This window comes from Oncorhynchus gorbuscha, linkage group LG12, assembly GCF_021184085.1.
Source record: "Oncorhynchus gorbuscha isolate QuinsamMale2020 ecotype Even-year linkage group LG12, OgorEven_v1.0, whole genome shotgun sequence".
Classification (NCBI taxonomy): domain Eukaryota; kingdom Metazoa; phylum Chordata; class Actinopteri; order Salmoniformes; family Salmonidae; genus Oncorhynchus; species Oncorhynchus gorbuscha.
In genome coordinates this window covers 45895158-45908706 of record NC_060184.1, presented here as the reverse complement: position 1 = coordinate 45908706, position 13549 = coordinate 45895158, and the positions used below count along the sequence as shown (strand labels likewise).

The 13549-nt window shown below is 41.3% G+C and overlaps 1 protein-coding gene across 2 annotated transcripts in view; it reads left to right on the top strand.

Annotated features, from left to right (window-relative positions):
- The first annotated feature begins 994 nt into the window (after nucleotides 1–994).
- Nucleotides 995–13549, top strand: part of LOC123991061 (anion exchange protein 2-like) — a 124456-nt gene continuing 111901 nt past the window's right edge. The window contains exon 1 of one of the 2 annotated variants that reach the window (XM_046292223.1): nucleotides 995–1207. The gene's annotated coding sequence lies outside the window, so the exon portion shown is untranslated. Of the gene's footprint in view, nucleotides 1208–5530; nucleotides 5550–13549 lie in introns of those variants that run through there. The other variant, XM_046292224.1, reaches the window with a different exon arrangement.

The window sequence follows — 13549 nt, the reverse complement described above, 5'->3', positions numbered from 1 at the left end:
GCTAACTTTCTAGCTAGCAACTTCACCAGCAGTAAATGCTTGCCAGCTAGCTAGTTAGCGTAATAAACTGCTAGGAGTTTGAGCTTAGCAACCTTACTACCAGATCGTCTGAGGTAAAATGCATTAAAAATACAACGTAACTTAATTGCAGTTGTAAATGTTACCACTAGTGACTGATAGCTTTAGTTAATGTTACTTTATAGCCGTTTAGCTACTTTGTCATTAAGCTAGATAGCTAGCTACGTTTTTAAGAGAGAGAGCATTTCAATTGGCATCTCTCCCCCTGTGTTCAGTCACAGGTGTGAGCAGTCAGGAGGTGGGCAGTGCAGTCAGTGCAGGAGGTGGGCAGTGCAGGAGGTGGGCAGTGCAGGAGGAGGGCAGTGCAGGAGGTGGGCTCATGAGTTGTGGTCCAATTTTACTGGGGATAGCTTTATTTGTGATGTATGATAGTTACCCCCTAGCACCCTACTATTAGGAGATTATTCAGTCCACGTTCCTATCGGTTTTAGCTACCATTGGAAAACGGAGACATATTTAGATGTATGCTTGTGGTATTGTTTTCGTAGCTCACTACGCTTTATTATGGGTGACAGTTATGGTACTCATCACTGCATTCTCTACCAGAAAGTTGGTTGGCTCTCTTTGATGTGACTTAGTTCGGTTGATACATTGCTATTTTTTCATTTATAAAAGGAAGTCATTTTACAAAAAAGTCCCACCGTACCTAACATCATTACTCAACTTTAGACAAATGACTTGCTATACACCCGGTCTCAGTGATGGCTAACTCTGGAAATTCCTTTGGTCTTTACGGAGTTAACTGAAAGCTGATTTGCCTTTCTTTCACCGTATTTGTGGGACAATTTTCTAAATGTGATTACATTTGATGTTTTGGTGCATCTAGGGCAATTCAGAAAGTTAGCCGATTGAGGAAATTATTACTGATGAACGTGTTTGCTTGCAGTTTATATTTATATTTTGATGCGTGTAATTTAGGTCTCATCTGTAAAAGAGAGCTCGGTCTCAGTTTGACTCCCTGATAAATATAGGTAAAACTTAACTTTATGTGACGTCTGAACTCCAGTCCGCCTACACTAGTCCCTGCTGCTCAACTCCATTGTAAATCGTTGTTTTAGTCGGCTTGTTAGTGCATCCATAGCTACCTCAGCACGTTCACACAAGGCAGCGGGAGGCACGGCGGAGTTGGGTAAGTCTACTAAACTAAGCAGGAACTAGATAAATGACATGTACTGTTTGTAAATCTCTTAAGAGATCTGAGAAAGTTTTTGTTAGCGCGTTATCTTCTAAAACACTCAGACACGTTGGGATTTGACAGGCAATGCTAGCTAGCAGCAAGCTACGCTGTCACTTGGCATGGTTGTAACGGAAACGTTTAGCTATCAATGCTAGCCAGATAATAATGGGGATGACTGAATGGTATTGTCGATAATGTTATCAATTTAAAACGTTGCTAAAATATACATTTCGGCACGTTATTGCAGACATTTAACTACAGACGTGAACTAGCTTTAGAGTAAAAAATAAATAATATATATGATAGTTAAAGCCATGTGACAGTCGACTTTTGGGATTAGGGTGTAATTTGCGGACCGCAATTAGGGGAATTTTCTGATATCAAGTTGCACCCATTGGTCCATGGCCGCTTTTTTTCAGTCGGGGACAACATACGTTGACAATTGTAACTAAGCTTAACCCTAACTCTTTTCTTAACTTGTCACGCTTATTCACCTAATTTGCCACGTAAACATCTGTGGCAAGAAACCATCAATCTCATAACACTGTCCAATGACGGTGGGCTTTTCCTAATATCAAAAACCACCCCGAATTGTGGTCTGCAATTACACCATATTTGGCTTTTGTGGAAAGTCACAGTGCATTTTCACATAACAACGATGGGGGCGATGAAACACCGGTGCCTCATTCATTTTTCAATGGAGGGATTTGAAGTGGGCGGGGCGAGCACGGGCGACGGAGCGTGAACAGGGCGTGACCAAAGTTGGCGAAAGTTGAACTTGATGCAAATACTCTGCGATATTGCAATGTTATTGACCAGTCGAAGCTCACTATAGCTTCCAGCCGCTACTGGATTGGCTGTTGATACCTAGCACTAACTAGACTGCTTGCTAGCACCCAATCTGAGGGTGAAGCAACCATGGCTATACTAATTCGTGTTTTGTGGAAATATCCTTAGAAGGAGAGTTATGTTGGAAGCTCACTCAGCCAAATTTGTTCTGAAGATTTTTCATTTGGTTACACGCATCCTATCAACTGTACATTTTAGGCGTACTGATAGCTAAACTTATCGAACAATCACCTTCATTTACTACCCTGATCAGCTTATTCTTGGCTATCTGGAGCTTCCCCTTCAGAAGCTAGTCATTTCAATGTTTCAATTATTAAAAACAAACAAAAATCCCCTCCATGTTGGTCAGATTGATTGAATGCATGTATGTCTTTTTCAACTTTTGTGTGTGCTTGTTTTTAAAATGGTTGAATTAATAAACTAAACCAAACAAAAAAAACGGAACTATATTCAAATCGAAACTGAAGAAATTATCATGGAACTATATTTTATAGCCTTTTCACTCTGTCCAGCTTGCTTTATTGAAACGAAGGCTAGACTTATTTTGACTGCAAGGAAAAATAATGCGTTTTAAGTGTGGCCCTACGGCATGTGGCGTTTTGTGTGTGGCCCTACGGATTACATAGGAAGCCTCAGCCGTGATTTGCCCAGCGATGCCTCTACCAGACGAACTCAGCATTTTATGCACGCTTTGACAAAAATAATACAGTGGCGTGCATGAGGGTCCCCACTGACACAGTGGACTGGGTGATCTCGCTCTCCGAGGCAGACGCGAGTATGGTCTTTAATCTGGTCAACACTCGTAAAGCCGTGGGGCCGGACCTTATTCCAGGGTGCGTTCTCAGAGCATGTGTAGAACAGCCGCTTCTTGTCCCAGTCTGTAATCCCCACGTCTCAAGCTGACCACCATCATTCCTATTCCCAAGAACTCTAAAGGCGTCAGCATGCTTCAGTTCGGCTGGCGCCTCACCAAATTCAGGTATACTGAACGAGTGTGCTCGCATAATCCCTTTCTTGAACAAGATAAAAAGCGGCTATAGTACTGTTTGTCCATTTTGAGACGCTGTAGCTAGTCTACGCTTCCTCAAAACAGTCAGAAATAATCTAAAATAACTCGAGGAATGGTTATGGCACACATCAACTCCATCATCCCAGACACCCGAGAACCATTATAATTTGCATACCGCTCCAAAAGATCCATAGATGACGCAATCTATTTTGCACTTGACACTTCCCTCACCCACCTAGATAAGAATACCTAATGTGAGAATGCTGTTCATTGCCTACAGCTCAGTGTTCAACACCATAGGCCCCTCTAAGCTCGTCACCAAGCTTTGGACCCTGGTCCTGAACACCTTCTGCAACTGGATCCTGGACTTCCTGAGGGGTGACCCCAGGTGGTGAGGGTAGGCAACATCTTCACCACCAGGGCATACATTTTTACTTTTTGGTCCACCAGCCACTGGCAAGTAGATTATTATTATTTTTTTAACTAGCCAAAAAAACATATTCTTTCTGCAAAAATTATACTAACAAAAAAAAATTGTATTCTATATAATGTTTCTAAAACAATAAAAGTATTACTAGTAAGTAGTATATTGTTTAATGATTTGATTTTGTGACCTGAGCCTGAACCAAAATATGACAGATGAGGAAAAAAGGTTAACGTGGCAATGCGACTCGACAGGTTTGTGCTTTTTCAGATTGATTATGTCTAGTAGACACGTTCTCTTCTCTTCCCTAGCAGTTGTAACTCAAACATGGAAAGACAACCTAGCTTGTAAACAAAATCATGTACAGTACCGTTCAAAAGTTTGGGGTCACTTAGAAATGTCCTGGTTTTTGGAAGAAAAATGACTTTTTTTGTCCATTGAAATAATAACATCAAATTGATCAGAAATACAGTGTAGACATTGTTAATGTTGTAAATGACTATTGTAGCTGGAAAGATTAAAAAAAAAAAAAATGTTTATAGATATATATCTATATCTCTCTCTCTCTGAATGAATGTACACCGTGTAAATAAAGGCCCATTATCAGCAACCGTCACTCCTGTGTTCTAATGGCATGTTGTTAGCTAACCCAAATGTATAATTTTAAAGGCTACTTGATCATTAGAAAACCCTTTTGCAATTGTAAGCACAGCTGAAAACTGTTGTCCTGATTAAAGAAGCAATAAAACTGTCCTTTAGACTAGTTGAGTATCTGGAGCATCAACATTTGTGGGTTCGATTACAGGCTCAAAATGGCCAGAAACAAAGAACTTTCTTCTTAAACCCGTCAGCCTATTCTTGTTCTGAGAAATGAAGGCTATTCCATGCGAGAAATTGCCAAGAAACTGAAGATATCGTACAACGCTGAATACTACTCCCTTCACAGAACAGTGCAAACTGTCTCTAACCATAATAGAAAGAGGAGTGGGAGGCCTCTGAGCAAGATGACAAGTACATTAGTGTCTCGTTTGAGAAACAGACGCCTCACAAGTCCTCAACTGTCAGCTTCATTAAATAGTACCCGCAAAATACCAGTCTCAACGTCAACAGTGAAGAGGTGACTCCGGGATGCTGGCCTAGGTAGAATTGCAAAGAAAAATCCATATCTCAGACTGGCCAATAAGAAGAAAAGATTAAGACGGGCAAAAGAACACACACTGGACAGAGCGACTCTGCTTAGAAGGGCAGCATCCCGGAGTCGCCTCGTCTGAATACTTACTGAATGTACTGTATATAGTGCGAACTCAGTGAAGTTGAATCTCTTGTCTCTGCGCGGCATGGTTTTTCTTCTGAACGGCAGTCCTGGAGGATTGTATTTGACTAAGTCCTACAGGTCTCTAGCTTTTGAGCTTTTTGCCTCCTTCGTTTGCTTGAGGTGTCCTGTGTCTGGTGAAAGCGTTACGCATATACATTTAGTGGACCAGGGGTGTCTGTTTGTTTGTGTGACCAGCTTTGTTTGTTTTGCTTATCCATCTCATGGATTGTGGAGGCTATTGCTCTGGCCTATGACAGCAAAAGGCAGGAATGACCTAATGGTGCATTTGCCCACACACTAGGGGTCTGGCGGCATCTTGGGTGTTGTTTTTAGTAGAGGTCTTCACAGAGCCACCTGTACCCGAGAGCCGGGTGCAGATCCAGAATTCTCAATAATGGTCTGGGTCTGATATGATTGTCACTGGTCTCAAGTATGTCTAATTTTAACTGACATATCTGGACAGAGACAGAGCGAGAGAGAGCGAGAGAATCATTTTTTATTTTATGCTGCTCTTGCTTTTCACGGGAGTGGTCCGTGGCACGTGTAGCTTGTTGAGCCAATAGGCTACTACAGCCATAGAGCCTCGCTTTGTGTGTGGCAAAGGTTAGGGAATATCTAATCATTGGAAGATGGAATTTAAATTACGGAATTAAAAGTTAAAGGAGAAGGATAGGCTACAACAACCAAGAGACAACAGGTAGGCTGCTACTTAATATTCTGAATGGAGTTGTTTTTAGTTGTAACTGTAGGATTAGAAAGTGCATGCACTGCGCCTCAATTAGCCTAGCTAGCCAACGTTAGCTAGTGTATCTAGCTTCTCCTGGTTTTTATGCAGTCAAGACAGGTAATATGTAATTATATTTGGTGAAAGATAACCTCGCTATGGCAGCTATTAGTCTACAATAGTGCGAGTCGGCTTGGTTGGTTGCTGTCTCTTTCTCCTACCTCCCCTTGTCACTCACTCACAGTATGGCTGCTCCTCGCCTGCTAGATGGGCACCTCTCTCCCTCCTGTCACGCTTTATCAGCTCCGGTTAATAAAGTAACTTAAATGACTGCTGCTTTCCTCATTCAGATCGGACTGGGTCTAGATCCAGGGAGGTCTATATGGAACAGGTCTATTTCTCAGTTCGGAACGGGTCTTTTTAAGTTATTTGATTCATTCATTCAGTCATCTCTCGTCTGTCTGGGTGGGAAAGCCCCATGTCCATTTTTTGGAACTGGTCCAACCTTTTGGACTCATGAAGACTGTAGGAGATATTTGTGCTGTGGTGAGTATCACCACACACTGAGGTTTTATTGCTTGGATGTCTCTGGCCCCAGTGTAGCTGGGAAAGGAGAGGGTCATTAGGCAAACCCGGGTACCGAAGGTTGTCCTGTGGGGTTGGAACTCTGGGAGGTCTGAATCTGTGCCTTTAATTAATCACCTTTGGAAGGTGGGGCATGGTGTTAATGGGAACTAAGGAGACATCCTTCCTGCCATTAGCCTTTAGAATCTGGGGTGTGTAGTTTTGCTGCAAGAGTCATTTCTGAGTCATTATGGCAGTATGAGGCAATAACTGGTTTACAACAGAATGGACATGTTTCCACATAAATGAAAGAGCACGCCTCGTACCCCTGACCACACACAGCCTCTGATTGTTCGATGGGTTTACTTAGGGAACAGCAGTTATAAGTCATAACTGTACAATATCCCATGTAGGTTTACGTCTGTCATCCATAGCTGCTGACACACTCACAACATTGCAGTCTCCTGATCAAATGGGTTTGACATAGAGTAAGAGCCCTTTCTGAACGCATTCCTATTAGCCCACAATATGTTGTCTTATATCAAATAACATTTCCTTTGAAAGACCCTGCCCTGCTAGTACACCAAGACAGTCGATCTACCGGCACACACACATCCATCCATAAACATGTCATAGTGGGGGCCCAATGTTGAATTCATTTAATCATGAGATATGGTTCTAGGCATGTACAGTCAAGTCAAATTATTGGCACCCTTGATAAAGATGATCAAAAAATACTGTATAAAATAAATATCTATTTTATACTCCTAATTCAAAAATATATATATTATTCCAATCTAATTGCTCAGAGAAAGATTGAGATAATAAATACAAATGATTTACACAGGGTCAATTATTGCCACACCTGTTTTCAATACTTCAGCGCCCTCCCCTTGTGAGGTTCTTTTCTGCATATATCCTTCTTTCATCACCAAACCCACCACTGGTATATGGCCAAAGAGATCTATTTTCATGTCATCTGACCATGGCACCTATTCCAATCCATGTGCCAATGCTGTTTAGCAAACTCCAGGTGGTGCTATGGTCAGAAAAGTATGGTGATGGATCTTTGATGTTATGGGGTTATTTTGCTTCCACTGGTCCTTGGGCACTTGTTGTAATAGTTTTTTTTTAATGTTTTTTTTTTATTGAAATGTACATGACATCATTTTCTGGAATTTTTCAAGCTGTTTAAAGGCACAGTCAACTTAGTGCATGTAAACTTCTGACCCACTGGAATTGTGGTACAGTGAGTTATAAGTGAAATAATCTGTCTGTAAACAATTGTTGGAAAAATTACTTGTGTCATGCACAAAGTAGATGTCCTAACCAACTTGCCAAAACTATAGTTTAACAAGAAATTTGTGGAGTGGTTGAAACACTTATGTTGGAGTCATTAAAACTAGTTTATGTAAACTTCCGACTTCAACTGTATATCTTAAAGTGTAACTTTAATCGGACTTGAGATGACCAAAAAACGGTGAGGTTTATCGCAGAGGCCCAATCGATTCTGATGCCAGACGTATTGCCACGTGATAGGCCATTTTTTTTAAATATCAGTGACATTAGTGTAGGCACTAGGCAGCTAATTTAGGATCTGAACAATCTAATTGAGTTGTTTGCATTTGTTTAAATCTTCAGAGTTATGCTAAAGTATTAAGGCCTGCAGTTGACCTTTTAAAAAAAGATGATAGTTTTCCTCTCACCTACCCACCCCACCCACTAGCACGTACTCTAGCACGTACTCTGTCATATTTGATTCACAGTCCAGCTGAGAAAGTCTACTCCAGGCGTCGGAAACGTAACGTTTGATTTTAAGAAAAAGTATGTTTAGGAGCTGTGGTCCTTCTGTAGCTCAGTTGGTAGAGCATGGCGCTTGTAACGCCAGGGTAGTGGGTTCGATCCCCGGGACCACCCATACGTAGAATGTATGCACACATGACTGTAAGTCGCTTTGGATAAAAGCGTCTGCTAAATGGCATATAATTATTATTATTATTATTATTATTATTATAGCTAGAAAATCATTAGTTGAATGGTCGTCATCCACTGATCCAAGAACACAGCAGGATGCTGTAGGAACATATCTCTCTGCGGTCGTGATCTCAGAGCTGTGGTTTGTTTTTCTCTGGCTTCACTGGAGGAAATCAAGCAGCTCCATTTGTGAAATGATCAGTTAAGACTGGACTTTGTGTAACAATGTAAATGCACCACCAACGGGGCTTAGTGGAGCACTTCACATAGGCTATGTTATTGTGTATAGCTTCATCATCCAGAAGGAAAGGCGGGAGAACACCTTGCTCCTGCGTTCTTATCACGAGTTCTTGTGACTTTGTTTATTTTCCTTTCAGCTTTCCTTCACAAATGAATTGGCTCAGTACTTTATCTGTAAAGATAAACACATCTCTTTTCTTCTCCAAAGGGTTTGAGAAACCATTTTTAAAAAGGTGTATCATATCCATAACAAATGTGATCTCAATGCTGTTTTTCATTTCTAATCACTCAAAATAGCTGAAACTGCTCTCTACTCAGCAGGCATCAAATAAGCAGTGTTACAATTACTTTGGCTTAACTCTTTGGATTGCCTACTCTTTGGCCAACAGTCATTGCTTTAAACCCCATTGGGGCTTCTAATTATATACCTAACCACATACTGTTTGGCACCCTTACTACTTTCCCCTGAGTCAATACATTTTTAGAAAGACCTTTGGCAGCGATTACTGTCTTTTTTTGGATATGTCACATAAGCGCTTTGCACACCTGTATTGTGCAATATTTGCCCATTATTCTTAACTTATTCAAGCTCTGTCAAGGTGTTGTGGATCATGGCTAGACAGCCATTTTCAAGTTTTGCCATAAGTTTTAACAGATTTCAGTCAAAACTGTAACTTGGCCACTCTAACATTGAATTCCTTGGTAAGCAACTCGTGTAGATTTGGAATTGTTTTGTAGGTTATTGTCCTGCTGAAAGGTGAATTCCTCTCCCAGTGTCTGGTGTAAAGCAGACTGAAACATCCAAGTATTTTGCCTGTGCTTAGTCCATTCCGAAAAATTCCCCAGTCTTTGCCGATGTCAAACATACCCATAATATGATGCAGCCACCACCAGGCATGAAAATTAGACCATTACTCTGATGTGTTGTTGGATTTGCCTTAAACATAAGGCTTTGCATTTAGGCCAAAAAGTCAATTCCTTTGCTGTTTTTTTGCAGTATTACTTTAGTGCCTTGATGCGTGTTTTGGGATATTTTGATTCTGTATATATGTATAGTTCTTTTCATTTTGTCATTTAGGTTATTATGGAGTCACTACAATGTTGTTGAACCAGCATCAGTTTCCTCCCATCACAGCTATTGGACTCTGTAGCTATTTTAAAATCACAAATGGCCTCATGGTGATATTCCGAAGCAGTTTCCTTCCAGTCCTGCAGCTCAGTTCAGAAGGACAACTGCATCTTTGATCTGTCTGGGTGGTTAAATAAATCCACAGTATAACTATTAACCTGTCCAATGTCTCATTTGTTATTGTTACCCATCTACCAATTCAGTATTTGACAGAGGAAGGAGTAGTCATAAAATAATGTAAACACCTCCATGTAACTTGTGATTTGTTTTGCCAAATTTTAGGCTTGCCTAAACAAATGAGGGTGAATATTTATGCAACGACTATTTGTTATTGAATTTCTATTTATTAGTAAAAAAAAAACCATTTCCACTTTGACATGGACTATTTTGTGTAGATCAAAAAGCTTCACATTTACCATTTCTCGTGAGAACATTGACCTTTTTAATAGTACCAGTGCAACCTGCGATGCTCTCCAGTGGACTAACAATGACACCTTAGCACGCTGAGCATTTATGCTGGCTGGATCCAAAGTTTTGGCACAACTGTGTTGATCATTTTGTTCGCTAATGATTTGAATTTTACCTACAGTACCAGGGGCGTCATGCGCCCATTATTTTAGAGGGGACACAAAGTACGTGAGGATGGATGTGGGGTGGTTGGAGAATTGTGCATTTTTCAAACACCTGAAACTGAGACAATCATTACTCCAAATTAGAGGCCGGCCGATTTCACAATCAGTAATCAGCACCGGTTATTATAATGCACTCAGGAGACTGCGTGGCAGGCTGACTACCTTTTATGTGAGTGCCAAGGTAAGATGCTAGCTAGCATTAAACTTTATCTTGTAAAAAAAAATGTTAACAAACTAGTAGTGATTATCTAGCTTGTCCTGCCTTGCATATAATTGATGCGGTGCCTGTTAATTTATCATTGAGTCGCAGCCTACATCGCCAAACGGGTGATTTAACAAGCGTACTTGCAAAGAAAGCACTTTTGTTGCACCAATGTGTACCTCTAACCATAAACATCAATGCCTTAAAATCAATACACATGTAAGGGTTTTCTTATGGTGAAGGAGAGGTGGACCAAAATGCAGCGTGGTGGTTATTCATGTTTAATTTATTAAGAGACTATACATGAATAAACTAACAAAAGAAATGTGGAAAAACCAAAACAGCCCTATCTGGTGCAAACACAGAGACCGGAACAATCACACACAAAACCCAACACCAAACGGGCGCCTCTGGAATGAAGGGCGGGAGCTCTGACAGCGTCGGACAGGCGGGAGACTCCGGCAGCGCTGGAGAGGAAAGCTCCGGCAGCGCTGAACAGGCAGGAGACTCCGACAGCGCTGGAGAGGAAGGCTCTGACAGTACTGAACAGGCGAGGCGCACTGTAGGCCTGATGCATGGTGCTGGCACTGGTGGTACTGGGCCGAGGACACTCACAGGAAGCCTGGTGCGGGGAGCTGCCACCGGAGGACTGCGTGTGGAGGTGGCACAGGATGGATCGGACCGTGAAGGCGTACTGGAGATCTTGAGAGCAGGGCTGGCACAGGACGTGCAAGGCTAGGGAGGTGCACAGGAGGCCTGGTGCGTGAGGCTGGCACCATCTTCACCAGCCGACTAGCACGCACCTCAGGACGAGTATGGAGAGCTGACCCAGGTGTCATCAAATCCGACACGCTCCGTCGGGCGAATTCCATGTCTCATGCACCAACACAGCAACTCCCTCATATCTCTCTCCTACAATTTCCCCATTAACTCCTTCAGTCTCTGCTTCGCTCACCTCCAACACCAGCTCTGGTTCTGAGCTCCTCCTTGGCTCCTCACGATAAACGGGGGGAGTTGGCTCAGGTCTGACTCCTGACTCTGCCACACTCCCCCTGTGCCTCCTCCCCAATACATTTTTGGGGCTGACTCTCGGGCTTCCGTCCGCGCCGCCGTGCTTGCTTCGCCAACCTTATTCTCCTGTAACCTTCCGCGCACTGCCCCATCGAATCCCAGGCGGGCTCCGGCACTCTCCCTGAGTCGACCCGCCCACCTGTCTATTTCCTCCCAAGTCCATATTCTTGCCGTCCAAACCGTCCTCCCATGTCCATTCCTCTTTTCGCTGCTGTTGCCCGTTACCACGCCGCTTGGTCCTGTTGTGGTGGGTGATTCTGTAAGGGTTTTCTTGTGGTGAAGGAGAGGCGGACCAAAATGCAGCGTGGTGGTTATTCATGTTTAATTTATAAAGACACTATACATGAATAAACTAACAAAACAAGAAATGTGAAAACCAAAACAGCCCTATCTGGTGCAAACACAGAGACTGGAACAATCACCCACAAAACCCAACACCAAACAGGCTACCTAAATATGGTTCCCAATCAGAGACAATGACTAACACCTGCCTCTGATTGAGAACCATATCAGGCCAAACATAGAACTAGACAAACTAGACATGTAACAGAATGCCCACTCAGCTCACACCCTGACCAACTAAAACATAGAAACATACAAAGCAAACTATGGTCAGGGTGTGACAACACAAGTATATATTTTTAAACCTGCATATTTAGTTAATATTACCTGCTAACATTAATTTATTTTGACTAGGGGAATTGTCACTTCTCTTGCTTTCTGTGCAACAGAGTCAGGGTATATGCAGCAGTTTGGGCCGCCTGGCTCGTTGCGAACTGTGTGAAGAACATTTCTTCCCAACAAAGACAGCCAACTTCGCCAAATGGGGGATGATTTAACAAAAGCGCATTTGCGAAAAATGCACAACCGTTGCACGAATGTACCTAAAGATAAACATCAGTGCCTTTCTTAAAATCAATACACAGAAGTATATATTTTAAACCTGCATATTTAGTTAAAAGAAATTCATGTTAGCAGGCAATATTAACTAGGCAAATTGTGTCACTTCTCTTGCGTTCATTGCACGCAGAGTCAGGGTATATGCAACAGTTTGGGCCGCCTGGCTCGTTGCGTACTGATTTGCCAGAATTTTACATAATTATGACAGAACATTGAAGGTTGTGCAATGTAACAGCAATATTTAGACTTATGGATGCCACCCGTTAGATAAAATACGTAACACTTCCGTATTTCACTGAAAGAATAAATGTTTTGTTTTCGAAATTATAGTTTCCGGATTTGATCATTAATAACCTAAGGCTCGTATTTCTGTGTTATTATATAATAATTAAGTCTATGATTTGATAGAGCAGTCTGACTGAGCGATTGTAGGCACCAGCAGGCTCGTAAGCATTCATTCAAACAGCACTTTCCTGCGTTTGCCTGCAGCTCTTCGCAATGCTTCAAGCACAGCGCTGTTTATGACCTCAAGCCTATCAACTCCCGAGATTAGGCTGGCAATACTAAAGTACCTATTAGAACATCCAATAGTCAAAGGTATGAGATATACAAATGGTATAGAGAGAAATAGTCCTATATTTATAACCTAAAACTTCTTACTTGGGAATATTGAAGACTCATGTTAAAAGGAACCACCAGCTTTCATATGTTCTCATGTTCTGAACAAGGAACTTTAACGTTAGCTTTTTTACATGGCACATATTGCACTTTTACTTTCTTCTCCGACACTTTGTTTTTGCATTATTTAAACCAAATAGAACATGTTTCATTATTTATTTGAGACTTCATTGATTTTCATTATATTAAGTTAAAATCATTGTGTTCATTGTTCATTCAGTATTGTTGTAATTGGCATTATTACATATATATATATACTCATTAAATCGGCCATTTATTTATTTATTTTATTTATATATATAATATATATATATCTGCTTTTTTTTGGTCCTCAATCGGTATCGGTGTTGAAAAATAATAATCGGTCTACTCCCAATACTATGTAAAAAAATAAATATATATAGATTATTCTCCGTAGGTTATCTAAGAATGTAATTGTTAAATTGTCATTTAAATCAAGTACTTTTCTGCATATCTAAGCGAACCCTTGGTGTCTGTATCCTCCTGACTGGTGGTTCTTTAAAAAAAAAGTTAAGAAACTAAATATGCATCTCTGTGGGTGAAATATTGAAAGGAATGTTGT